At 39.7% G+C, this 24,658-nt stretch overlaps 1 long non-coding RNA gene across 1 annotated transcript; it reads left to right on the forward strand.

The window, feature by feature from the left end:
• Nucleotides 1-335: 335 nt before the first annotated feature.
• On the forward strand, nt 336-20,342 carry LOC138147679 (uncharacterized). The gene is made up of 2 exons (XR_011164867.1): nt 336-582; nt 20,033-20,342. It is a non-coding gene; the product is annotated as an uncharacterized lncRNA (long non-coding RNA).
• The last annotated feature ends 4,316 nt before the right edge of the window (nt 20,343-24,658 follow it).

Genomic DNA, 24,658 nt, shown 5'->3' on the forward strand with positions numbered 1-24,658 from the left:
AAAAGTAACCAGTGGCCTAAGGACTAGGTCACTTATAGAAGAAACGGTTGTATAAATGTAAGTACATCTCCCTTCGTATAACAGACTGTTGAATGAATGAAAAAAATATTTACAAAGCACTTGCCACGTGCCAAACATTCTTCTAAGTGCTGAGGATACCATTAAAACAAGCAAGACAATTTCTGCTTTCAAGGAGCTCATCCCTTAATTAAGGGATACCACACATAGAAGAGTGCTTATCTTAGGGTAGATGGAAAAGCCCAGAGAGGCTTAAGTATGCAGCAGGAGTGTGACTGACAAGGCACTGGGGCCCTTAGGCTGCATTATCAGGCCAGATGATAGTGCTTGGGGGTGTGAAGGATGGGGAGGCCAGGCTGACGTCATGGCCCAAAATAATTTAGGACAAAGGGACTGGGAATATGGTAAAGCAGTGAATTCTCAATCTGACCTGAGGTATTAAAGCTGGTGAGTCTCAACTCATCCTAGAAGTGTGAGTAATCATTTCTCTTTTCCTATCTGGATGGGGTCTGAAGAAAGGAAATTGGGGGCAGGTATCCTGGTGGGTCTTGCCACCTGTGTAAGGTAAGGATTTGTGGATGGCATCATATTTTGAAAACACTAGGGAGAATTTCTAAATTATTTAGTAAACACATATTTTTCCATACTTTGCTTAGCACTGGGTGAGTGGAAAACTTGGAATCAATAACCTATAAATATGTCTAATCTTATTTGTGTCTTCCAATAAATATCAAACAGCCATTGACAATGTATTATCAAGCCTGCTGTCTCTCAGGATATCTTTCTTGTAGGAGAGAATAGAAAGTCCAAATATTTTCGTACAGCTTCCCTTCCCTATTGGGTTACAGACTGGCAAAAAACCAGTGCTTCTCATTCTTACCAGACTGACTGAATCGTCAAGAAAAACTAGGAATTGCCACAATTCCTTGCAGAAAGTAGATGATTAATAAATACTTGATGATGTTCCCTTTATAAGTCACTTTTTTTTCTTAATACAACACTTTTGAATATGAAACCTACATTTTTAAGAGTCTGCTAATGGATTTTACTGACCTACATTTCCTGAAGTGGAAACCCAGGGAATAAAATACATGGAAACACTTTTCTTTACCACACCTCTCCCTCACCCACCAATTTAATTCAACAAACATATATGTAATCTCAAATTAAATGCACATACTATGTGAAAAACACTATGCTATTGTTATTGTCCAGGAAAGAGGTAATGGGAACTGTAATGTTAATGGCATATAAGATCTTCCCTGCCCATTAGTAGGCCTCATGTGGAGTCCATTAAGGGAAGCTTGCTTAGGGGAGGCTTGCTTGTATGAAGGCTTTCACACCTTTTGCTAATTTCTAATTAGGCACTGAGTCAGGAGGGTTATGATGCCTTCTGGTTATGAGAAGTGTATATATACTCTGAGTTGGTATTTTGCTTTGGGGACTCACTTATGAGAAGGATCTTGTGATTTCCTGGTCGAGATTATGAGTGGCCATATGTTCAGAGCTCCCTGACTGCTCAAATGTAAAGGCTCTCTCGATCCAGAGATGTATGTAAAGTGTATAGCAATATTGCTTTGATTCATACAGAGCCCTGTCTGTTTGTCTTTATTTCTCTGTATTTTCTCTGAAGTTCAGGGTATTGACTTTTCCCCTGAACTAGTAAATGTAATTTAAAAAGACTGTTGACCCCTTAAGCAGCTATCTTTCCTAGTAAAGCAGATCTAAAAACCTGTGCTAACAGCTGTCCTGGGTATGCCAATGTGATTGCTGCTAAAGGGGCCAAAACTTAGGTGGTAGCTATGTAAGTGAAAGAACATGGAAGCAAGAAGTATAGATAGAGAAATCAGAAGACTAAGTAACTGATAGATTGGGATTGAGAGGAAAAAACAGGTTGTGAGCTTGGGTAACTAGGACTGTGATGGGGACCTCAAAAGATGCAGAGAATATTGGATGAGGGAAGTTGGGAGTGGGGAAGGAGATGCTGAGTTACATTTTGGATGAGCTGAGTTGAATGCCTATGGGGTATCCAGGAGATATCTGGCAGACAGTTGATGATGTGTGACTTGTCATTTCTCTATCCACAACATCCCTTCCTCCTGGGACACCTTCCTCTATCTCTTTTCAACTGCATTCATAATAATACATAGAGATAAGTAATTCTAATGATTAAGTTTTATTTTTTTAAATAGACTTGCCATCTTAATAGAAAGGTAAACATTTAAGAAACTGGGTAAACCTCTTAGCACTAGGAAAGACACCAGGTCACTGCTTTCTTTTAAGAGGGGAAAGGGAATAAGCGAATAGAAATCAGTGGCTCCAGGCAGAGAAATTCTAACGTTTTCCAACAATACATGTAAATGGAACAGGAATAGAATGCTAGACTTAACATAAGGAAGGCCTGACTTCAAATCCAACCTCATATACTTACCAGTTATTTGACCCTATGTACATTATTTAATCTTTTTTTGCCTCAGTTTCCTCATCTGTAAAATAGGAATAATAATTACCTACTTCCCAGGTTTATTATAGGGATAAAATGAGATAATATTTTTAGTGATCTGTAAACTTAAATCACCATATAAATGCTAGCTATTTTAAAAAATCAAATAAATATTTTATTGGCCATAACACAATAAAAACAATCATTAGTTCAGGGACCATAAAGAAAAGACCCAGAAGGGGCGGCTCGGTGGCCCAGTGTGTAAAGCGCAGTCCCTGGAGTGAGGAGGACCCAAATTCCGTTCTGGCCTCAGACACTTAACACCCACACAAAAAAAAAACTAGCTGTGTAACCTTGGGTAAGTTACTTAACCCCAATTGCCCTCCAAAAGGAAAAAAAAAAAAGAAAAGACCCAGAACCAAATGGAGACCTAAAAGCAAAATGCTAAATAATGAGTAGATCAAAGAACATATCATAGAAACAATTAGTAATTACACCAAAAAGTAGTAATGATGAAACAATATAGCGAAATTTCTGAGATGCAACTAAAGCAGTCCTTGGAGGGGAAAATCATATCCCCCAAAATAAACACCAACAAAATAAAAAGACGACCAATGAGATGAATATACATTTAAAAATTAGAAACTCAAGAAATAAACAAAAAATAAACACAGAAGAGGAGGTTTTATTTTAAAAAAATAGGAGATATAGATGAACTGGATACAAAAAATTAGCTATTATCTTAAAATGCAGATTCTTGAGTGTCATTTGATCACACCCAACTGGATCCTGGAGTTTTGACATTCTTATAACAGCTGCCCTATAAAGCTTTCTTTTCCTTGGTTCTCTAGCCTTCTGTCCTCTTCAGTGGTTTATTGGTATGTTGCCTTTCTTCCACTACCAGCTATTCTTGTGACTTCTCAGTTTCTGCTTTGAACAATCTTTAGATTGTGGGTTTATGAGTTTCATCAGACCCTTCCTCCAACTCCAAGACCAGAGAAAAAACTCTTCAGAGGTAGAAAAGGGAAATGTTGGACGATTTCCACTCACCAGTGGGCATTCATTTTCAGCATCCTGAACTCCTTGGAAACACCTGGAGGGGTTTGACCAAGAGAGGGCTAAAAATGTGTAGGTGAATTTTTAAACTATAAGGACAAGGGAGTGGAAAGAATATGAAGAGAGATTAAGGATAAAAGCAGTTGGATACCAATCAAGCCAATGGTCCAATGGTGCAGCCATTCTGGAAAGTAATTTAACTAAGCCCCCAAAGTTTTTATACTGTGCATCCCCTTTTCCCCAGTCATACCAATATTAAATCTAGACTCCAAAGAGATTTTAAAAAGAGAGAAAAAGGACCCATATATACTAAAATTTTTATGCAGCTTTTTTTGAAGTGGCAAAAAATTGGAAATTGACACAATTGAAAAGTAGCTGTGTAAATTATAGCATATGAGTAGGATGGAAGCTTTGAACCAAAGTTCAATCAATCAATAACACATATCAAGCACCTACTATTCAAGCTCCAGGCTCTTGAATATAGGAGAGAAATTTGAAGCCTAAGGTTCTACAGCTAATCAGCAATTAGACCAGGACTAGAATCTAGGTCTTCTGCTCTTAGTGCCATGCTTTCTTTTTCAATTCCATCCTCCAATAGCAGTCAGACTGACGTTTTTAAAAAGGCAGACTTTAATATCTGTAGACCCTTCCCCAAACCATTTTGACCCCCCAAGACCTGAGAAAGGCTTAAAACCTGGATTGGTCAACAGGGAGAGGCATTGTGGCATACTCTGAGCTTAATCTACCATACTGCTTTGCAATTTTTTGGCACTACAGACATGCCCTGCTCTCTGAGTGAACTCAAAATGCTCCTTCCTGTGTCAACACTACAAGGCTGACCAGAGAATTCTTCTGTTAATCACTACCAAGGACAAAGCACCTTAATAAATAGAACTTTTCTTATCTTAATATTTTGTGGACATATATTATGTTATACCATGTTAATGGTAAATTAAACATATATATATATATATATATATATATATATATATATCCTGGGTTGTAATTCAATTGACACTTTGTCAACTCTCTTATCTTATTGTATTTACATCCTATTCAATTAAGAAAATTACTTTCCCATACTATGGTTAAACATATATGGAGATCATAAATTTGAGTGAGACAGACATGCTGAGTTGGGATTGTTCTAAAACAAATTTAAGGCTTCTCATTCTTTTATCAGACAGTAAAAATTTAAGTTTTGGCTTCAGGTGCATGTATCTTCTAGCTTTAAGGGAACAAAGCAATATGAATTTATATATATCACCTAGCCTGTTTGCCTCTTTTAACCAAACTCTCAGGTTGACACATTCTACTTCCCTACTCAGTAAACTTCAGTGGCTCCCCTAGGATCAAATACCAACTCTTTTTTTTTTTTGGAAAATATTTTTATACAAATATATGCCCATCACAACCTGGCCCCAACCCACTTTCCCATTTTATATGTGTTACTCAATAGACAAAAAAAAAGTTGAAGATAGAAATACAAAAAGAGAAAGATTGTCCCTGCCTTCAAGGAGTTTACAATCTATTGGGGGAAGAAAAAGCACAAAAGGAAGGTAAAAAGCAAGGATGGAGATAGGGGGAGGTTGGAGGGGGGGATGGTGTTGAAATCAGAGAAATTCCAAAGAAGTGCAGCCAGTTGAGAATGAGATGTCAAGTTGGGTTCTTTTTAAATGGTGGTTGAGAGTTCACAGCCCCACCCTCTAATCAGAGAGTCTGAGAGTTGTTGTGCATCCTTTGTTTTGGAAGAGGATCAGTGACATCATGGTATGATGCCTTGACTTGCAGGTGAATTGGATTTAGGTGAGACAGAATTGCATAATGTCATCAACCTCACTCTTTCTTCCAGTCATCAAAATCCAGTGGAAAGACAAAAGTCAGGATGATTATTAATGGCCCAGGATGCATTGGATAACCTTGGTGTCTTTGATGTCTGACCAGGTCCTAAATGCTCTACAACAATGGTTAAGTCGCCTTCATGGCTATTGGAACAAATTGTTCCTATTCACACATTCTACTGGGGGAAGCCTTTGTGTTTGGGGTAGTCATCTGCTTAACTCACCAAGGGGTTTGAGGCCTGTCACATACCCTCAACCTGGTGAGACTAGCCTGTCTGCTGAGATAGTTTACCAGGGTGTGGCAACTGAGCATGCTACAGTTTCTTGGAGCCACAGGTGAAAGTTGGGCAAAGGCAGACACCAAAGGTGGATAACAAACCCTGAAAAGGGCTTGGCAAGCCCTCACACCAGAGATGCTAGTCCTCCCAGAACACCTTATACGCCCTAGTCAGAGAGTAACGGTGACGGGGAGAACCAAGGCTGATGATGAGGTTATCCCAATAATGAGCTTCCTGGACATGATGGAGAAGTCAGAAGTCCTAGTACAGCCAGGTAAGAAATGAGATGTTCCCTTCATATACTCTATGGTCTAGCCATAGTGTTAATCACACACATGATACTCTAACTCCCATCTCCATGCCTTTTCATTGGCTGTCTCCCATTCTTGGGCTGCACTCCCTCCTTATCTCTGTAATGGCCGGTGTAACGGACATGTAGAGATAAAAGAACCCAAGCCCAGTCAATTAATGAGCATCAGTTTATTAAGTTGGCCAGTGACAGTCTCCCAAGGAACCTTAGGAGAGCTGCCCTGACCATAGGGAAAGGGGGAATATTTAAAGTCAAAAACCACAAAAATAAGTGTGGGAAACAAAGTTAGTCTTGTGGGAAATAAAGTTAGTCTGACAATGGTAGGTAAGTCTGACAATGGTAAATTAGCACATCTGTTGTAGCCAGGCCTTGGTCTGGACAGTTGTATAGTCCTTGCCCTGATTATTGTGAGACCCAGATGTCCAGGATCATTCTGACATCTTATCAGGAAGTATGGCCAGGTCTGTTTCTCACAAGAGAGAAGCTAAGCACGTATGAGTTCAGGAAGAATTCAGTAATTTCCAAACTTGTTACATACAGGGGCTTAGTATATGAGGCCATGGGCATTTCAATCTCTACCTCTTAAAATCCCATGCTTCCTTTAAAAATCAGCTTTTTTCTTGATCTCCTCCTCCCCCCCCCAAAACACACCTCAAATTGCTAGTGGCTTACCCCTCAAACATTACTTTATGTTTCACATGTACTTATATGCAAAGTTGTATCTCTGAATACAATATGAACTTGTTTAGGGAGAGACTCTTTCCTCATTTTGTTTTTTTTATCCTTTACACCTAGTGTACCTGGCACACAGCAGGTGCTTAAAATGCTTGTTGATTGATGGATTGATTCCTTATGCTACTATTTAAAAATCTGTTTATTATTCAGGTGATTAATAGTGTTAGCAAGTTATCAGAACACAAAATAAATTTACTAAAACTTCAGCACTTCTATATAGTACTTACAAAAGCCAGAAAGAAATTGTAGTAAAGGAAATTCTGTTGAAAATGACAACAAGATGCACAAAGTGTCTGAAAATGAACCTATCTAGTCACAAACAATATTCACGAAAAACAGAACTATACAATATTTCTTTTCTTTTTGGAGGGCAATTGGGGTTAAGTGACTTGCCCAAAGTCACATGGCTAGTAAGTGTGTCAAGTGTCTGAGGTCAAATTTGAACTCAGGTCCTCTTGACTCCAGGGCAGGTGCTCTATTCACTGTGCCACCTAGCCACCCTATACAACATTCTTTAAAGAAATAAAGGCAGCTTAAATAATTGGATCCCCCCCAACTTCGTTGATTTTTCTTTGTGCCAAAGTTTTAAAACTTTTTATGTATTCAGAATGATCTATTTTAACTCTTGAGAGTTCTTGTATCTCTTGTTTAGCTAAGGATTTTCTCTCTATCCATAAATGTGAAAGGTTCATGATCTCATTCTCTTCTAATTATTTTATGGTGTGACATTTTATATATTCAATTTTTTATATTGTGATATTTTGTATATTCAATTAATATACTCATATACATTTTTAGTTCATTTTGGTACGTGGGATAAGATATTCAATGTGTGACATTTTATATATTCAATTAATATACTTATATACATTTTGGGTTCATTTTGGTACGTGGAATAAAATATTGGTCTGAAACTAATTTGTTTCAAACTGCTTTTCAAGTTATTAAATTGGGGAAGAGGTTGGACATAGAAATTTGCTTGAGGAAGATCAACCTGATGATAGCTCAGTAGAGAATGGACTGAAGGGAGGAGAGACACAAGGGAGTGAAGCCAATCACAAAGCTATGGCAATATCTAGGGGTGAAATGAGGCAGGTCTGTGCCAGTTTTCCATTAATTCTAAGCTGCTTGGGTTGCCCTTCATACTCTTATCTTGAATATGTGTTGTGATTATGATGAATGAAATCACATTCATGCCAGATAAGTGTAAAATTGGGGCAACATTCTTTTTTTTCAGTTTCTATATATTTCATTTTAAATGTATAGAATAAAACAAGCATTTCCACAACATGGTACAATAAAAAGATGATTGCTTATGAAATTGCAAATCTACTATGCACAACTTGATATTGCTTCTAAACATATAGTGAAATTATAAAGTATATTTCTTCTTTTTACTTCCCTCCCTACCCTCAAGATGGCTAGCAATAGACACAAACGGGCATATATATATGTAAAATTATTCTATACATACTTCTCTTTGTTAGTTCTTTCTCTGGATGCAGATGGCGTCTTTCTTCATATATCCTCTATAGATAATTTGGATATGTATAACAGGCAAAATCACTTATTTTCTCAAAGTCATTTTAAAAACAATATTGTAGTTACTATATACAATGTCCTCTTGATTCTGCTCACTTAAATCTTCATTATTTTGTGTAAGTCTTTCGATGTTTTCTAAAATCATCGAGCCCATTATTTCTTATGGAACAGTAGTATTCCACCACAATCATATACCACAACTTGTCTGGTCATTCCCCAATTGATGAGCTTCCCCTCAATTTCTAGTTCTTTGCCACCACAAAAAGAGCTGCTATAAACATTTTAAAACATATACGTTCCTTTCCTTTCCCCCCAATAATCTTTAGCAATAGACCAAGTATTGGTACAAAAATTGGTTTTTTAAAAAAAGATTCCTAGCTCTATTTTTGTACGCTGCAGGGTTGAGACAGATGGATGCCTTCTTCACTGGTATATTGGAGGGACTGAGATGGTAGTATTAGAAGAGATAAGGAAGCACATATAAGAGATGCAATGACTGTAGAATTGGCAGAACTTGGCAAAAGATTGGATTTGGAGAGGGGTGGTGAAAGAATGAAGAGCTGAGGATGACATCTGGGCTGGAAGCCTGGGTGCCTGGGAGGATGGTACTGTTCTTGTTGGTAACAGGAAATTTAGGAAGGGGAGATGGTTTTGGGGAGAGTGGAGATTGGAGAGAAGAGAATGAGCTCAGATTTGGATGTGTTGAGTTTAACATGTTTATAGGAATCCAACTCAAGATGTCCAACAGGCAGTCAGAGATGTGAAGCTGGAGGTCATAAGACAGCTTAATTCTGGTCAAGTAGATTTTAGAATTCAAGATTTGAGAATCACCAATGGAGTGGATAATTGAATTCTGTGGGAGTTGATGAAGAGAACATGTATTGAGAAGAGGGTGCTCAAGGCTGGAGAGAAGTCAAGAAGGATGAGGATTGAGAAAAGACCATTAGATTTGGCAATAAAGAGAAGATTAGTAACTTTAGACAGAGCAATATCAGTTGCATTATGAGTATTGGAAACCAGACTGCAGAGAATAAAGAAGAGGGTGAGAGAAAATCAAGTGGAAGTATTTATTTTAGACAACTTTCTCAAGAAACTTAACCACAAAAGGGACAAGAGATATTAGGGATAGATCAAGTGAAGGTTTTTTCAGGATGGGAGAGACATGGGCATATTTGTAATTAGTAGGGAAGCAACCAATAGAGAGGAAGAGATTGAAGATTAGTGAGAAGGTGGGGCTGATGAAACAATCTGCTGGAGAAGATGGGGGTCAGTGGAATCAATCAACATTATTAAGTATCTACTATGTGTCAGACACTGTGCTAAGTTCTAGATCACTTGTTCATGTAGAGGATAAAAGGATACAAAGACCATTTTTTTTTTTGCCTTTTGGAGGGCAATTGGGATTAAATAACTTGCCCAAGGCTACCTGGCTAGTTTTTTTTGTGTGGGTGTTAAGTGTCTGAGGCCAGAACTGAACTGGGGTCCTCCTGACTCTGGGGCCAGCACTTTACTCACTGTGCCACCTAGATGCCCCCAAAGAAGACCATTTATGAAAATGAGAAAGAATTTCAAATCACAAATGATCACATGAGAAATATGTTCTATTACTAAGTTTAAGAGAAATGCAAATTTAAAAACTCTGAGGTCTTACTGCATACCATACACACTGGTAAAGATGGCAAAAGATGGGAATGATCAATACTGAAGGCACTGTGGGAAGACTAAAACAGTGGTATAGTTTTTGTAAAGCTGTGAAGTAATCCAACAATTTTGGTTATCAGTTTGGAATTATGCAAGAAAAATGATAAAACTGTCCATACTCTTTAATCCAGCATTCCCACTACTGGGCACAGACCCCCAAAACGAAGGTCTGATATATGACAAAGTATTCCAGCAGTACTTTTTGTGACAACAAAGCACTAGAAACAAAGTGGGTGCCCACTTTTTGGGAATGGCTGAAAAAAGTATGATAGGTGAATGGAATATTATTGTGCACTAAAATGATGAATATAAGGAATTCAGAGAAACACGTGGACATCAGTCAGAACTGATAGAGCCAAGAACCAAGAGAAAGCTATGCACAATGACTGCAGGAACATAAAATTATCAGAGTAACTAACAAACCAATGACAGTCCCAGAGAACAGATAATGCAACATAACTCCCTCCTGAGAGCAGTGATGTGGGAGGCTACTAGAACAGAATATTGTATGTTTTGTTAGATGCAGGCAAAGTATATGATGCTTTTATTTACTTGTTTTTCCTTGTGACAAAGCAAACTTCACTCTGGAGGAGGGTATGAAATAACTTGGATGCAAAGACAAAAGATATCAACAAAATGTATTTAAAAGTGTAAAAAAAAAAATCTGTTTGGCTTCTTTATTGCCACCCAGCCATTTGGGCCACCAACTCTATTCATCAGTCAGTTGTATTTAGTGAATATAAGTTAATCTTAATACTATTCTAAACCTAAAGTAATTAGCATGGTAAATGTGATGTTTATTCCAAACCATCAAATGAATCTCCAAAATAAAGATTAATCTCTCCAAAGGCAAGGAGATGTCATTTAGGGGACTTGGGGTGATTCTCCAGGTTCCTGTTCTACTGCCATAACAGTTTTTTGGTTAACTATGGTACTTGTAGATAGATATCTTTGTCCTCATTTGCCCCCTGAATTCAAGCACTGATCACATCACTTTTCCAAGACCTGTATCGGACAGCAGGCTACACTGTCTGCTATGCGTTGTAATCATTCCGTTTTGGGAAATATCTGTGAATGAAGGAAAACAGACCATTCTCTTTAAGTCCCTTTCTAGTTGGTTTTTTTTTTTTGAAAATGCCTTAAGGATAATTGAATTGCTGTCTTGTGTGAACTTCCAAATAAGAACAAAGAACAGAGACATTGTCTGAATGAGGCCATGTGACATAGAGGATAAAGCTGGCAGGTAGCTTATATTTTGGCCTCTCTCTTAACAGATACTTGGCAGCTTGGGGACAAGGAGTAGAGTCACATTTTTAAGCCTCTTCTTTCCTTTTTTTAATAATAGAGTATTCACACAAATGAGTCTTAAATATTTAATAGTATGAAAATGGTTTTTATTGACTTTTGCTTCTTGAAGGAGGACCCAGGGAACAAAACACATGGGCCCAGTCTTCTTTACCCTTCTTTTCTGGCCAAAATTATTTTTCACTCTGGGTTAGTGGCTATTTACAAATTCTGATCAATCAAATACTTTTAGGGCCCAACAATTTGTCCTGATTTGCAGTGCCTTGAAAGGACCAGGCTGGGGAAGGAATTGACAAATGTGATATTTAATTAAAAATAAGAAAACCCAAACTTGGAATTGGTGTGGTATGAATTGGCCTACTTGCTATCTTTAGGATTCTTTGGAGAAATCAAAATGTGACTCATTTGCTGATTCCAGAGTCCAAGTTACAAAGAAATTCAGAGTTCTAGGTAGGGGTAATCAAGACTCTGCGGCAATACTAGAGAGGGGTTGGGAAAATGTTTGACATAGTTCCTTTAATTATTACACTTTTCCATCTCTGCTTTATTGTTAGCTATGTTGTTTGTCCTTCATTATGGAAGAGGACCATGATACCAGGAAGATGATGCCATGACTTGCAAGTGGATTGGATTTAAGTGAGGGAGGGCTATGTAAGGTCACCAGCCTCATTTTCTCCTCCAGAGCCATCTGGGTTCAGTGGCAAGATACAGATCAGAACCACTGCAGATGGCCCTGCAGCTGTGGAATACTTAAGGGATGGAAAGATGCACTCTGTTAGAAGAGCCTCAGGTGCTCACTACATCATTTCACATGAAAAATGTGGTAATATTGGCCCTTAAGAAGAGATGAGAAAACATACTCATTTCCTTCTTTGCAGAAGTGGCAGTATATGGGTGTGGAGTATGGAATACACCGTCATACTTGGCTGGGGTTGATTTATTTTGCTGAGCTAATTTTCTCCTCTATTTTTTCTTTATGGTAAGAGATGGTTTGCTGGTAGGAGGTGTGATATGTTCAGAAAGAAAGGTAAAATAAAAACAAAGACTGCCAATAAAATTATTAAAGATAAAATAAACCTTTAGGTCTTCAAAAATCTTCAATGGCTATTGATTCTAGAATACAATACAAAATCCACAGCCTGAAATTTAAATTTAAAGCACTCCACAATAAGGCTCCCTATATATAATATTCCACCTCCTGACTGTGCATTTGTACAAGTGGGTCTCTATGTCTGTACACTCCCTCCTCACCTCCATTTCACAGGATTCCAAGCTTCCTTCAAAGCACAATTCAAGTGCCAATTTCTACTTGAGGTTTTTTTTTCCATCTAGTCTTCAGTAGGTGCTTTCTTTCTCTGTGTATGTACGATATCACCCCAGTAGAATGCAAACTCCTAGAAGGAAGGGTCTGTTTCATGTTTGTCTCTGTATTTCCAGGACCTTTTTTGTAAGGAGAATAGGGGTGGCCAAGGTCTCCATGGAAATGGCCTTTTAGGGCCATCCCAAGTGTAAGTATTGGAATGCTCCTGGAAATTTCAGTGGTGAAGGATCTTATGCTTTGAGATAGGGAAGGATCAGGCTGGACCTGATCCCCCCTAGGAATTCCTGCCATCACCCAAACTGGACTGTTGGAAGGGAACTATGTCCAAATTGATTGCATCAGAGTATCAAAGCACAAAGAATAAGGGACTTGGAGCCCGATGATTAGATTTGTGTCCTGCCCCCCCCCAAACATACTAGCTTTGTGGCTGTGACAGAAATTTTCAAGAGGAGGATAAGAAGACCTGTCCTACTAATCTCCACTTTTGGGGTGGGGAAAATACTTTGTAAATGTTACAGGACTTTCTGAGTGTGCTTGAATTCGTTCATCCTTCATTCTTGACTCTGTTTCACAGTAGACCTTGTAATAGCTTCCTAAAGGAAACCTAAAAGGCAGGATGCTTTCTCTAGGATTCTGGGCAGGAAATAGTCTTTGCCTCTGACCAGGATGGGTAGAGGGTGAGTGGCTGTGGACTGGAGAGCAGAGCTTTGGGGAGCAGGTTTCTCTGAGTACTATCTGCTGCTCTTCCTACTTAGCAGAACAAAGTTGGTCTAGGAAGGAAGAGGAATTTGTATCTGTGGCTCATATCGATTCCAAGGTCACATTGAAAGGTACCTTTCAACTGGCGAATGAGTTTAATGGAGGAAGAGGGACATGGCTCAGCCTGGAGGAGGAGGGTTGAGGGAAGCTCTTACAGGAGTGCAGTGGTTTGAGTTGGACAGATACAATGATTTGTGGCTATTTAGGCCTTAGTTCTAAACTTACCACAGTCCAACGGAGTCACCCTTGAGGCTGGGGAGATCTAAGTGCTTAGTTGTGAGAGCCTTGGATGCCTAATTACTTAAAACTGTAGAATGTTAGAGCTAGATGGGAAGAGAGAGATCATTTAGTAGTCCAAACCCCCCATTTTACACGTGAGGGAAACAGTTCCAAAGAAGCGAAATTATTTTCCTATGTCCAAGCAGTTAGTAAGAGGTAAAGATGAGTTTGACTCCAGAACTGACTGACTCTAAATTCAGCATCCTTTATACAACACCACGCTGTCTCTTTTTGTGAGAGGAAGACTGTCCTGGAATAGGGAATCGTGATTGAACTTGTGGAAAGAGGGAGGGGAGATCTCTGACATGTTCCCTGCCATCCTGAGTCATACTAGGAATTCACTTCATTTATTTGGGCCTCAGTTTCCTCATCTGTAAAATGAAGAGGCTGGACTAGATGATCTCTATGGTCTCTTCCAGTCCTAGATGCATTATATTCACAGCATCAAATGGTATTGTACTGAGTGATTGGTTTTTTTTTTTGTCAAGGAGAGGGTTCAATGATATGTGGGTGTATGTGAAATGACTATAAAGACAAAAGACATTAATAAACTACATTAAAAAGAAACCATAATGTCTTTTCAGTAAACACAGATCTTTGTCTTTTGCAGATGAACTCACTTCAGGGCTGGGCAGTTGCCAGACCTGAATCCAAATTGGATTTTTGTTTTCCTAATTGGGCTTTGTTGCTTTTTTCTGCAAATTTAAACTTGTTTCTTGAAACAAGCTCTTGGGTTCAATGAGGTCATTTTCTGATGCTGGTGACTTACTTTAGCCATTTAGACATCATTAGTTGGTGGAACCAAATCAGGTTCCCGATTGCTTCGGAACAAGGTGTTCTCTGTTCGGCACTGGCAAACCCCCTGGCCAGCCTGTTTGCTCTAGCTTAGAACACCTTAGGCTGATGGTTTTGCATTGGGGTGAAAAATGGAAAGTGATGTGGCTTTACAGAAATAGATTTCCAGAACAAGAAAGGGCCCTAATGTCCACAGAGTCCAGTCTCTTTCCTTTAAATGGGAATAATACGATCAGCCAGCTCTGGCTATTTCACATAGCTGTGGTGAGGAACAAAGAAGATATAATGGATATGAAATCAGTTTGTAACAATATGGCACAGTAAAGATGTGAGTTATTGTTATTATAAGTGTTTTATAAAAACCTTCTGAAATAGGTGCTTTCCCTAACTCTCCAACTAAAAGTATTAATTTTTACATGTAAAAATAATATTAATAACAATAGTAGCTGGCATTTATATTGTTCTTAACATTCATTACCACATATCACCAGTCATATGAAATAGATAGTATAGATATCATTATCCCCCATTTTACAGATGAGATTACTGAGGCCCAGAAAGATTAAATCAATTTACCACGGTTTCATGGCTAGTAAAAGGCCACTAGGTTTCAAGTAGAGGTCTTCTAACTCCCTATCTATGGCTTTTTCCATTTTGCCAAAGTTGCCTTCATGGCAAAACATTGTAACTGTCTGGGGAAACTGAGGCCTAGAGAGATTTAGTGACATATTCAGGTTCATGTTTCCTTCTGCTTTAAATTAGCTTTTTAAATGTTGTTTATTGCTTTCTGAGGGCTATTTCAAAATTCTCCATATTCTGGTCAAATTAAGGCATCCTAGTGTATAGTGGAAAGTGAGGGGCCATTTCTGCTGGATGTTTTTCTCTCTGCTATGATTTCTGTTGCATTCCCTGCTGGGCACCTCCAGTGAGGTCCTGGTCACCAAATTCTTTTTGAGATTATCTGCTGATTTTCAACTATTTAACCACTTGAGGGTCAGCTAATGCACTCTACTACCACCCGCTGGGATGTAATAGCTAAAAGGTCTTCCTTAACAGGGACAACTACATCCTTTCAAAAACATAGCAAAGGCTATAAGCTACTATAATCAGGGCTCCAGCAGAATCCAGCAGAATTCCTCAGGCTAATTGGTCCATACTTTTATCTTAACTATATCTGGTACTGATTATCATTTGTATCTGCCAGAAACAAAAATTCCTAGATTTTGTGCTATATCCTTCCTTATTTCCCTATAATTATTACAGCCTTGGTGGGTGGGGTGGGGAGGGAATCTCCAGTCATTCTCATCTATATGTTGTCCCTGGACCCAGACGGCTCTGGAGGAGAGAGTGAGGCTGGTGACCTTGCACAGGCCTCCCTCCCTTAAATCCAATTCCCTGATAAGTCCTGACATCATCTTCCTGATGTCATGGTCCTCTTTGAGAACAAAAGACAAACAACAGCCTAAGGGTGTTGTGATGATGGTGGACTCTTTGTGAACCATGCAAAATGTTCTAAAGAATCAGAGAATCTCCCAAGTTGGGAGGAACCTCAGAAGTGAATGAGTCCTAACCCTGACTAAAGCAAGAAGCCTTCTCAGTATCCTTGACAAATGGCCTTTCAACCTCTGCTCTAGGTCCCTCCAGAGATAGGGAAATGGCTCACAACACCCCGAGGCAAACAGTTTCATTTCTAGAATGGAATTACTATTAAAACATCATGATTATTAAATGCAAGGTATTATTTTAAATCAGCTTTTGTCTTTCTCCTGCTGTGATTTAAATAGAGTATTCAAAAGACCAGTGTCTGGCCTCCACAGGCAGCCTGCTTTGCCTGGCCCTTTTCTCTCCAGGGCTCAGGAGACCCCAGCATAGAACTCTGCCTTCCTGGTTCATTTCATTTACTCTTCAAAACCCCTTCCTTTCTGTTTTGTGTGGCCTGCAGCTCTTCAATTCCCTTTTTTTTTTTTTTTTTTGCTTTATTTTGCCTTATTCTGCTGGGAAACGAGATCTCCCACCTACCATGCTTCCTGGGCAAAAGAGAGCATTGCCACCAAGATTTCTTTATTCACCTGAACAATCCAAAATTCATTTCCTACTAGACTGGGGACCTCGCCAGTCACAGCATGCTAGCGCCATCTTGTGCCTTCCAGAGAAAGGGAAGCTGGAGGAAGGCTAGACTGGCAGAACATTTACAGCCTCTGGACCCGGAAGTCACCTTGGACATCATCTGGTCCAGAGGCTTTTTGCTTTTTTGTGTGTCATGGACCCCTTGGGCAGTCTAGGGAAGCCTATGGGCCCCTTCTAAGAGGAATTTGTTTTAAATAAAATAAAATGTATAGGATTACAAAGAAAACAAATTATATTGAAATAGTGATCTATCTGTCTATCTATATCTACCTACCTAGTTATTCATCCATCATACGTGTATGTATGTAAGTATATTTAAAAATTAATGGATTCCCAGTTAAGAACTGAATGGCAGCCCCATAATTTTACAACTGAGGAAAATGATGTATAGAGATGGGAAATGACTTATCCCAAGTTACCTTGCAGGTCACTAGCAGTGTTAGGAGGGTAACCCCGGTCTTCTGGGACCATCAGTCCAGTTCTCACCTGACTTTCTATTTAAATGTAAGGTCATAGAATCATGGGATTTAGGGTTGGAATGGACCCTAGAGATCTTCCTTCTACAGATGAGGAAATGGAGGTCCAAAACGACTCCTGTGAAAGAAAGTCTTTCCTTGTGTCCTAGACTACATGACTGATTATTTTATATCTTTTTTTTTCCTTTTTTTTGGAGGGAGGAGGGCAGGGCAATTGGGGTTAAGTGACTTGCCTAATGTCACACGGCTAGTAAGTGTTAAGTATCTGAAGCTGGATTTGAACTCAGGTCTTCCTGGCTCCAGGGCTGGTGTTCTATTCACTGGGCCATCTAGCTGCTGCATTATTTTATACTTTTAGTATATACTATAGATTAAGCAAAAAAAAAAAAACCCAATCTATTTTAAAGTGAATACAGTTTTATTTTTAAAGTTAACTCTGGGGGGCAGCTAGGTGGCAAAGTAGATAGAGCATAAGTTCTGGAGTCAGAAGGACCCAAGTTCAAATCTAGCCCCAGAAACTTCATAGCTATGTGACCCTGTGCAACTCATTTAACCCTGGTTGCTTCTCAAAAAAAAAAAAAAAGTTAACTCCATAATAAAATCAAATTAGGTATTTATTTAAAAGATATATAATATTGAAAGTAACTCATTACTCATATCAAGTTAGTTTTAAATTGTTTTTTTAAAAGCAACTAAAAATCTTATGACCGAAGACAGGGATTACAAGTAACTGATTGAGGACATATCAATATCATAAAACATATAATGGAAGTTTCAGGACTTGAACTCGGGGTTTCTGATTGACCCTCCCTCCTCACCTCTGCTTTATAGATTCCCCACCTTCCTTCACAGCTTCATTGAGCAGCTCTGTCCTTCAGGAGGATTTTCCTGATCTCTGACCTCCACCCCCCCAGCCTCTTCCCCAGGTGGGAGTGCTGTCTCCTTCTTGAGGATATCACTTGGCATTGACTTCTCTGCTTATATGTCATATCTTCCCAGTAGATGAGTGCTCAGAACACCGATGTTCCACTGACTTTATGTATCAAAATGCACTTTTTTGCTGTTTTAAATTTTCCTCAATGCCTTAAATTTTTTTTATCCAGTTTAACACTTGTCTTCTGAATGTCCTTTCATCTGTTTTGGGAACAGTCTTGCATGCCTTTGCCTTCTGTTCTGCTTGTTTTTAACTTTCCACTGGTCGATGTTGCCTCTGGTTTGGCTGATTTGCTTCAGCAAACCTGTTCTGTTCACTGAGCTCTCTTCCTTTTTTGTCTTCCTTGTCACTTCCATTTAAAATTCCTTTGGCTTCCATTTTGAAGACATAACTAGTACAGGGCAAATGGGGCTTTGTGTCAGGGAGTCAACAATTAAGGGGGCATGCTTAATTTCCTGGGCAGTGGTCTACTTTTACCTTGATTTGCAACTGTTCTCACTTTGCCTTGAGGACCTCAAGGTCCTCAAAAGGCCTAAGCTGCAAGGTAAAACCATACTGATCCAGGACAACATTCCCAGGGCTCAATTACAATAGCACCCTTGTGAAACCTGTCCTTACTCCTTCCTGCTCAATTCTGACTTTGACATACCCCCCCCCCCAACTCAATAAACTCCAATGACTCCGTATCACCTCCAGAAGCAAATAGAAATTCTTTGTTTGGCTTTTAAAGTTCTTCACAGTCTGTCCCTTTCTCACTGCCCCCTCCTGCCTTACATTTTTAGTCTTCTTATGCTTTACTCTTCTCCATGCACTCTACAATCCAGCTTCCCTGGTCTTCTTACTGTTCCCTGCACATAACACTCCAATCCTGACTTCCTGTCTTTTCACTGACTGTTCCCCATGTCTGGAATGCTCCCCCTCCTCCCCTCTGACTTCTGGCTTTCTTGTCTTCCCCCAAGATTCAACTCAAATCCCACTTTTTGAAAGATGCTTCCTCCACTAGTAGGTCCTCCCTTCTGGGATTGCCTCCCATTTATACCTCATGTATCTTGCATGTGGATAGCTGTTTGCACATTGCCTCCCCATTTAGAATGTGAGCTCCTTGGGGGCAAGGGCTATACTTTTTACTTTATTTATATCTCCAGAGTTTAGCACAGCACCAGCCACACAGCACTTAGTAAAAGCTTGGTGATTCCAAGGGCTTCCAAGCTGAGGATGTAGCTTTGGGGGGGATAGGCCTCCTTCAACTAACTTCTCAGTCATGTGGTATATTGTCTGTGTGTCTCCATATATCACCCATATTCTGAGATTCCACAGCATAGAGCCAGAGGAATAGGCACAGGTTCTTACCCTGATAATAGTAGGCACAGAGTATATGGTATCATTTTAGGGGGTATTACATGTAGGGCATTAAAAATGAAACTCCATTCAACCTTCTGCTTAGGCTTCAGGACCTCCAGCCTGTTTAGCAGTGTTAACAATATGGTTGTACTTTCTGTGATAGCCAAGACCTAGGACTGTCTCAATGTGCAAAGTGTACCAATGAGGTTGGCTTATGCAAATTCCCCAGGAGAGTCTGTTGATGATATGGAATGGAGTGATTGTGGAACATGTGGGGACATTCTGCAACTGGTTATGGCCTACTAACACCCTTTTTTTGGTTGTCATTTAGTTGTTTTAGTCATATCTAACTCTCTCTGACCCCATTTGGGGTTTTTTTGGAAAAGATACTAGAGCAGTTTGCCATTTCCTCCTCCAGCTCATTTTACAGATGAGGAAACTGATGCAAACAGGATTAAGTGACTTGCCCAGTGTCATACCAGTTGGTAAGTGTCTGAGGCCAGATATGAACTCAGGTCTTCCTGAGTCCAGGCCCTTGTTTTTTTTTTTTTAATTGGCTGTGACTGGGTTCATCTTCAAAAGATTCTGAGTCAGATTTGGCCTCAAGTCTTTGGGCATCTTCTCTTTGTTTTCATTCTGGTGCTTTGACTCCTTTGTTCATGACATCTGATGGGAGATAGTGCTGTAAGGGAAGAGATCTGCTTTCTGTCAAGCCCAGGTAGCCTCAAGAAATGGACTTAAATTCTCAACTCTTTGTTTTTTCCTTTCTAGGTAGAGTTTGGACCCTCTGGTCCTGTGAGCTGGGAAAGGTCAAGAGATCACCCCTGGCATTCCAGGATTCAGGTTTTCCAGCTAGCACATCAAACCCTGAGGAACAAAAAGTGACGCTTCAGGACCCAGGCCAGCAGCAGCAGAGATGAAAACTCATCTGCTTAGTCATGCTGTATCTGGACTTGAACTTGGTGGGACCAATGCTATATATAAATGGTACTGAGTATGCCCCCTGAGGTGTGGAGGGGAAAATGATTGTATTTTTATTATTGCCGTATCTTCAAAATAAATATCCTTTTGTAGAAACTAATTTATGTTGAGTGATCAAATGGTACTAGGTCCTCCTCACTGGAGCAGGAAGAACACATCTTGTAGGGGTGTGAGCCAATGGCATTATGGAAGAGATATTCCTAAAATCCTCAGGATACCTTAGATTCCACAGGGGCAGATATAGTAGACCTAGTTCTGGGAGAGTGAGGCAGCAGAGAGTACTTGATACACATCCAAGGGCAAAAGAGGCAAGGAGGATTGGTCCAATGCCACGTGTATTTCTATCAAGGCACATTCTTGAAGGGAGTCCCAAACTCAGCAATGCTTTCTTGTGCAAGCAGCCCAGCACTCTTATGTCACCATGGGTATCACTCCATGGCTATCACTATGTATTTGGACTTAGGGTCTTTGGGAAGGACATCTGTCTCCACATTGATCTCCTCCAGCTGTTACAGGATGCTGAGCTCATAGTTGGCTTGTACCCCTGGCTGGATGGTAGTATCCAATTTAGCTAATCAGAATATCAGTGAATCATTGTAAACTCAAATTTGGAATTGAGTTCAATATACACAAATATCTGGACTTATCAGTAACAACCCACTTTAAAGCCAAGAATTCCAATCTGTGGATAGAAAAGTAAGATTCACTGTCACAGAGTCCCCTACTGATAGATTCAATGGGCTTCTTGGTGGCCCCAATATCAAAATGCTCCCATCTTTCCATGCTAGTGTCAGACTGGGCTACTTACACCTCCGATGCAACAGAGCTACCCCTGTCCTCTGGTACTGTTACTGTACTGTTCTCTCCTGTACTATCTCTGCTGGATGAGACTGTTCTACTGGTGCTGTGATCACCTACCTTTCTACTGCCATGCTGGCTGTTGTCATTGTCTCCCCAGTGCCTAATCCAATGCTTGACACACATCAGGCACTTAATAAATATCTTGTGAACCAATGTTCAGCCTCTTCAGGGCCATCTGATGCTTTCTGCTTCCCTGTGCTGGGTGGGGAAGGAACAGTTAATAAGTATATCCTTGGCAAAGAATGGCTAAGTAGTGTGCAGATGAAGGTCATGAACTACCTACTCAGGCAATGAACAAAAACCAAGTAGAATATCCCCAGGCTGATATTATCTATTCTTTTGACTGTTTTTTTTTTCTTTACCTTTCTTCCCCCACTCCCCCCAGGTGCTGATTTAAAAGCTCCTAGTCCTATCCAATTATCTGATTTAGGGTTAGAAAATTCCTTTTAATCCCCAATTGTCAGTCTGTATCCCCAAAACCCATTTAGGAGAATCTACTCAATGAAATTCCACAGAATCTGTGTAGAAGTTGGGGTGATAATGCTTTTATCTACTTTCTCATAAAGAAGTCCACCCCAGAGGTGACACATTTGTGAAGGCACCTAGAGATGTATTTTCAAGATATATCAAGGAAGGGAAGAGTCTAAAAGAATGGAAAGTTATTACCAAGAAAGTATCATTTTATTTAAGGTGCCCAAGAAAACACATCAATCCACATACCTATCTTTCTTATTAAAAATAAATATTTATGAAAATTATCAATACATATATTGAAAAAATCCTTGATAAAACACAAGGAGGAAAGAAGCAGATTTTCACAGACAATTTTCTGTAGCAGACTGTATCTTCACAATCACACAACTGTTTGAGAAGTAGAGAGAATCCTGCCTCGGTTATTATTTGTGAATTAGGGACAGGGAGAGGGGAGGGAGGCCCTGTGATTTCATTGGTGGAGGGTGCTACTTGATGATCAAATACTCTACCAATTTTGGTAGCTTTTCTGTAACTTACAGTCTTAGAGTTGCCTAGTACCCTGAGAAGTTAAGTCACTTGCCCAGGGTCATTAACCAGTATGTAAGTGGTAGAATTTGAACATGAGTCTTCCTGGCCCTAAGTCTGTCTCTATCTACTGTGCCATTCTGTCTCTTTTGATGTTTATGACCCCTTCCATTGACTCAAAAGAAAAAAAAAAACAGCCTTAAAATTCTCTTCTATGAATAATTGCAAGATTATCCAGGACTCTCTCAAGGATGTGATTACAGATATCATTCCAGTCACTGATCCTCCAAGGATTAATATTGAATGAGGTATAAAGCTAGAAGGCCTGTTAGCCAAAAGTATCCAGAAACACCATTGGGGATTCCTGCTTATTCTAATAGAGAAATTTATTGTAGATAGTGATCATTTCCAAGTATTCATTTTGGCAGGTGAAATTGTGATGCTACAGAGCCTTCACAGTGAGATCCATAACCACCCAAAAGAGATTAGTCTAGTAGCCCATACAGGGAAAACAAAATAGATGAAGAATGCATCTGGAATAAGACCAGAGGTTGGACAGGCAGTCTCTTGGGTTAGCTAGTTCATTAGAACATATATCTTGGACAGACAGTACAGATAGTTAAAGAACTGGACCTGGAGTTGAATAAGAAGACTAGGTTGGATCACATTTGGTAAACTACCTAGAACTTTCAATGATCCACATTTACTGACAATATTCTTTCAATGATACTAAACAGTTGTGTATCATGGAACACCATGATCTCAGAAGATTTGAAATTGCAGATGATCACAGTGTCACTTGAAAATCACATTGTGTGGGTAAGTATGCTGTACTGTATACTACCAACAATGGCATGCATTAGAAGGGTAAAATGTATCACTTAGGACTTAATGAGGGTCTGCGTGGATGTTGACATCTTTTTTCCTCATTTATATTGCTATGTTTTGTTTTAAATAAATATGTCCTTGCTGGTTAGCTTAATTGGTTTGGTAAAAGTAACATATTGGTGAGGTTTGGGATTGTGATTTTAAACATGATAGCCATAGAGTATTTTGAATTATCCACAGGACATCTTAAATAAACCACCAGAGATCCTGAGCCACAGAGTAGCAAAGGCACTAAAAGATTTGTGCATCTGGGATTCAAGCACCTGTTTTATAGGCATGAAATCTTCAGGCTCTTTTTTATGCCCTGAGATCTTGAAATGAGATGTGAGTTCAATCTAATACAGAGGACCCAAATCCTAGGTATGTATTGAATTGGATGTCCAGTCAATACTGCTTCATCCCACTTCCCCCTCATCTAAAGTCTTCCCCAATGTTTAGAGTGAATTTGATGGCAGCACATCTGCACTAATGCCCTACTCAGTCATCACAGGATCATGAAGTTCTCTGATCTAGTGTCTCTTTCTCTATGTTATGATTGACAAACTCCTTCTCTCTTTGTCCCTTCACAGAGCTTTGATCTGGTGCAAAAATCCTTCGCCTCTCTTACCTTTCCCTATGCATTCATCTCTATCTACTTTGCTCCTACCCCTCTGCAATCCATATTCTTCTCTGTCCTCCCATTCCATCCTTCAGTTGGTAACAGTCTCTTCTGTTTTAGATTCATTCATCTCACACTCTTCCCATATTCTGCTTCTCATAGAAATTAAGTTTGACCTAGAAAACACTGAATTTCCGGTCATCCTTCTGGTGCACATTCTCTCATGCTCCCTGACATACTGGGCCCCTACTGCCACATTCATTTCCTCCATCATTCTACAATTTCTCCTCCTTGGAAGTTTACTACATCCTCCAATACAGATCCATGTTGCCATTATTTAACAGACTCCCACTTCCTCCCCACTGCTAATACTTGGCACTTATTCTTTCCCTCAACCCTACTGCCTACCCTCATACTCAGGGACTTCAATATACACATTTGTTCCTAAGATCACCCTCTCCTCCCAGTTCATCAACCTCCTTGACTCCCATGATTCACATCTTCACTCTACCTCAAGCCAAACCACAGGGCTGATCAAAATCACTGTCTCATCATTAAGCAATACTGTGCTGACTCTATGGCCTCAGCCTCTTGAATTTCTCTCTCTGGTCACAACTTCCTACACTTCCATCTCTCCCTGTGTCTTACTTTTAACTCTGTTCTTCATTCTCACCACAATCTCTGGTCCTTCAGTCTTAATTCCCTTCTGCTTTGGTCTCCCTTTCCTCTCTGCAGTCTTTACTATATAGATGACCAGTTCAACTATATAGATTCTTCCCAATGGAAATCCTTGCCCCCTTGTCCTACCATTATTCATTCCCTGTCAATCTTCAACCCAGGATGACCCCAACCAACCTTTTCTAATCCACAGGAGGAAGTTACACACCGAGTCAACTACAAATTCATGTTGTTTAGCCTCGCCTGGGACTTGGCTGATCTAAGGGAAGTTTTATGTTCTTCCCTGATTGACCCTCTATAACACTTCCTAATGTGACTGCTCTAAGTATCTTCTCTGGTCCATGGTGCTGTTTTTCTCAGCAGATGACCTTGTCTCCTTCTCTACTGAGAAA

The sequence above is a fragment of the Petaurus breviceps genome, unplaced genomic scaffold (assembly GCF_028583685.1).
Source record: "Petaurus breviceps papuanus isolate PSGF00001 unplaced genomic scaffold, PetGlider_PUasm1.0 90804, whole genome shotgun sequence".
In the NCBI taxonomy this organism is placed as follows: Eukaryota; Metazoa; Chordata; class Mammalia; order Diprotodontia; family Petauridae; genus Petaurus; species Petaurus breviceps.